At 40.1% G+C, this 4,389-nt stretch overlaps 1 pseudogene; it reads right to left on the reverse strand.

Annotated features, from left to right (window-relative positions):
* Nucleotides 1–1,770: 1,770 nt before the first annotated feature.
* LOC143640332 (guanine nucleotide-binding protein G(I)/G(S)/G(O) subunit gamma-5 pseudogene) lies at nucleotides 1,771–1,977 on the reverse strand (annotated as a pseudogene).
* Between the last annotated feature and the right edge of the window lie 2,412 nt (nucleotides 1,978–4,389).

Here is a 4,389-nt window from a genome sequence, read left to right on the forward strand (position 1 = left end):
TTCTGTGCTTTTGGCCCGACCATACCCGTGGTGGAATCTCTGACAGACCACTCTCACTGCATGCTACTACCTCAGAAAGCCACTTGTGAGTAAATATATTTCTGCAGAATCTCTTAACGACGGCTACATAAAAATCTATAACAAATTATTATAATTTATATTATAATTTATTTAATTCTCTGTAGTAATTTCAAGCTTTACACGTTACCTTTACACTGTGGTGACCTTCCTTCTATCTAACAAACATCTTTGTGTACCGAACCACTTGTTTCTTTAAAGGATTTGGGAGATCCCTGTGCTGTGGATCAAACCCAGAGCCTCACATGAGCTAGGCAATTGCTCCATCACTGAATGACACCGTTGGACCAGAATGGAGAGATTTTACTGGGAAATTTTATTCAAGCTCTGATAGTACCTAATGAAATGTTGCTTTTTGACAAAATAATGGGTTTCTAGAAAATGATTATTTGTACCCACCAGATACACTTATGATGCCAGCCATCTGATTTACAGATTTACTCTGGGGTTGTCGATAAGAAAATACATTGCTTTTTTTCCCCCAAGTAAAAAATTGCAATCTATTTATTTATTTTTATTAGTAAAATTTTACATAATACTGGGATTCATTATACCATATCCTTGCATGCACATAATTTGATCAGTCTCATGTTCCAGCTAACATATTCTTTTTTTTTTTTTTTTTTTTGGTACTGGGAATTGAACCCAGGGGTGCTTAGCCACTGAGCAACATCCCCAGCATGTTTTTGTATTTTATTTAGAGATAGAGTCTCACTGAGTTTCTTAAGGCCTCACTAAGTTGCTAAGGCTGGCTTTGAACCCACAGTTCTCCTGCCTCATCCTCCAAAGCCACTGGGATCACAGGTGCCACCACACCTGTCTAACATATTCTTTTGGAGTGAGGGGAGGTGGTATCTTGAACTTTTCTTTTGTTTTAAATGCTGGGAATTGAACCCAGGGCCTCATGCAAGCAACCAATTTATCACTGAGGTACATCCCCAGCCCTTGAGCATTATTTTTAATAGGTCTATCTTTTGGACACGACCTAATGGCTGGGTATCATGAGAAATCCAGTATTTTATGTGTCTGGAACTTTAAGTATATTTTCACTCAAAATTCCTGTAGGACAGGTGTTTCGCAGAGTAATGAACTGGCTCTGGTCATATTCAACAAGATGAGACAACCAGCAAATATGGGAAAGACCTAAGATTGAAATTCAGATTTATAGTACACCAGGATTCAATATCTGGGTTATGTGGCTTCTCTGCAAGAGGAAGAAGAAAGTTTTTTTTTTTTTTCTTTTTAATACCAAGTATTTTGAGCCAGGTGTAGTGGCACGTGCCTGTAATCCTAGCAGAGCCGGGGAGACTGAGACAGGAGAACGAGAGTTCAAAGCCAGCCTCAGCAAAAGCAAGGCACTAAACAACTCAGTGAGATCCTGTCTCTAAATAAAAACACAAAATAGGGCTGGGGATGTGGCTCAGTGGTTGAATGCCCTTGGGTTCAATCCCCGGTACTAAAAATAAATTAATATTTTATTGTATGTTGCTGCCAGTGTATATAAAATAATTACCATTGTGAAATAGAAATTCATGAAAATTCAGAGAGGTAGATGTTAAGGATTGACAAAAGTAGACGATTGTATTTTGGTACATGTGTTACAGGGAAATTTTTTGTACAGGCTTCAAATTAAGCTCTCTTGAATATTCACTGGTTCTTGAGCAGTGGGTTTGGGAAACCTCAGAAAGATGACTACAAAAAGGAATAGACTTTCTGGGGTCTGAAGGAACTTGTACATGAAGATACTCCAGTCAGTAGGGGATCATGGTGAGCATTCTGCAGACAAAATTTTTTCAAGTCAGCAACTGCCTGGGAAACCTTCATGTGGTTGAGTCCGGCCTCCAGCCAGAGCTGCTGAACCACCTTCTTCAGAGTGTCAACACTGGAGGAACAAGACATGGTGCATTCGAGGGCCAGGTGACTCTTCTGTCAGAGAGTCCACAGGTCACCGTCAGCTGGGCCAGATGACTGGGCAGCGTGCAGCAGAGAAGATTCTTTTTTTGAGGGGGTCTGTGGATTGAACTCAGGGCACTTGACCGCAGAGTCACATTCCCAGCCCTTTTTTGTATTTTCTTTAGACACAGGGTCTCACGAGTTGCTTAGCACCTCGCCATTGCTGAGGTTGGCTTTCAACTCACGATCCTCCTGTCTCAGACTCCCGAGCCACTGGGATTACTGGCTGTGCACCACTGCGATTGGCTAGAAAAGAGATTCTTATAGAAAAAGAGATAAATAATTGCCAGGAATTAAGGGCTGATTCTTTTTTTTTTTTAATTGTTCTATTCTACATGACAGTAGAATGCATTTTGACACAACATGTATAAATAGAGTTTTACTTCTCATTCACCTGGTTAAGGGTTGATTCTTTATCTGAAAATCCAGAAAGAGAAGCATGTCTCTTGGGAGCATGCAAGCAGTCATTCCAGTGTAGATGAAGTCTGGGAAAGCCCAAGACTAACTTCATGGAGACCCCATACTTCTGACACAGAAGGCAAAAGATAACCCAGTATCTTTCATAAGGGCCTAAGAGTAAATGGGAAGTCTCAACTGGTTCTAAGGTTAGTCACTGTCTATGGGGACACATTCCCCACTGAGCTAACAGAAGGAAACTCAGTTCCTTGTATCTAAATAGCACGTTTTAGGTTTCCATTTTCTTGTGAATTCAATGAACAAATATTTGTTCAGCTCCTATGTTAGCCTGGGAACTCCATGAAATACTTATTTTCTGTACCCCATTGTCCAGGTTCTTGTAGCTGTCTGGCCACCTACATGAGGACTGTGATGGTCACTTTTTTCTTCTTCTGAAACTACACCCTTATATTTCCTACTTTACCAGTAACCGCCGCCCCCCCCCAGCCCATCTCTCTTTTAGTATCAATGTGAATGACATTTGTCTTTCTTCACAGTGCAATATCTAATTCCCCTCTTCTATTACCACCATATTCTTTTTTGAAATTTTTCTTATTGTGTGAAGGCTTTATTGGAACAATTCTTAGTATGTGTCTTCCATTGCAGCCTCCCATCTTGGGAGTTGAAGACCCTTCTTTTATCTCCTTTGGGTTAATTATTTCAAACAGGTAATTTAGACCATTGAAGTCCCAGGAATTTGAATCCTGGATCAGAAGGGATGCTGGAGGTGGGGCTAATGGCAATTCTAGGGACAGATTATTCATGAACCTGTGGATTTGTGCCAGCTCCCTGGAACTGCCTTGATTCTGCAATCTGCCACAATCCAGATAACTGCCTTAATTCTATGAACTCCTGATACCCTTCCAGGAATTTCTCTATTTGCTTTGTATAACTAGAGTTGGACCCTGTTCTATGCAAATCACAGCTGGAACTGATGCAGTAAAGCTTCCATTCATTCAACTGAATATGCAATAAATTTTATTGAACACCTATCCTGCCCCAGTCAGTCTCAGTGTCTGCCAAAGTGATTATCCAAACTGATTTGTGGTAATATGTCCAAGGAAAAGATTGGAATTCAGTTTGTTGATCAGCTTTGTGTCACTGACAAAATACTTAAGATATACAACTAGAAAAGAGAAAATATTTATATTTGGGTTATAGTTTCAGAGGTTTCATTCTATGATTAGCTGATTCTGTTGCTTTTAGGCCTATAGTGAGGCAGAACATCACTGAGGGAGCATGTGGTAGACCAAAGCTATTGACCTCGTGGTGCCTAGGAAGCAAAGGAGAATTTGCTTTTATAACAAAGCCTCTCACTCAAAACCCAGTAAACTCTGAACCATAAATGAATGAATGCATTGTTGAAGTCAGAGTCCTTGTGATTTAATCTGTTCTCAAAGACCCCCATCTTTGAACACTGCTGCATTGGGGACCAACTCTTCAACACTTGAGCTTTAGGGGTCATCTAAGAATACCCAGAATTAGCAGAATTAAACCCTAAGCTGATATTTCTTTTTTTAAAAAAAAAAATGTTTATTTCTTAGATTTAGGTGGACACAATATCTTCATTTTACACTTATGTGGTGCTGAAGATGGAACCCAGTGCCTTCTGCATGCTAGGCGAGCACTTTACCACTGAGCCACAACCCCAGCCCTCTAAGCTGATATTTCTTGAGAAACATCCCCACGTTTCTATGTCAAGCTAGTTACTAGAAATTTTCAACAGCTGCAAATCATCAAAGAGAGACATTTCTCCCATGCCAGATAACTTAAATTACCCTTTGATAGAGGCTATAACTAGGCAATTTATACCAAATAGAGTAGGAGGAAACCCAGGTTATTGGCCAAGGTATTTCAAGCCAGGTGAGTCTTATAGCATCTCTCAACTATTATCAGTAATGT

Source organism: Callospermophilus lateralis, unplaced genomic scaffold (genome assembly GCF_048772815.1).
Source record: "Callospermophilus lateralis isolate mCalLat2 unplaced genomic scaffold, mCalLat2.hap1 Scaffold_181, whole genome shotgun sequence".
Taxonomy (NCBI): Eukaryota; Metazoa; Chordata; class Mammalia; order Rodentia; family Sciuridae; genus Callospermophilus; species Callospermophilus lateralis.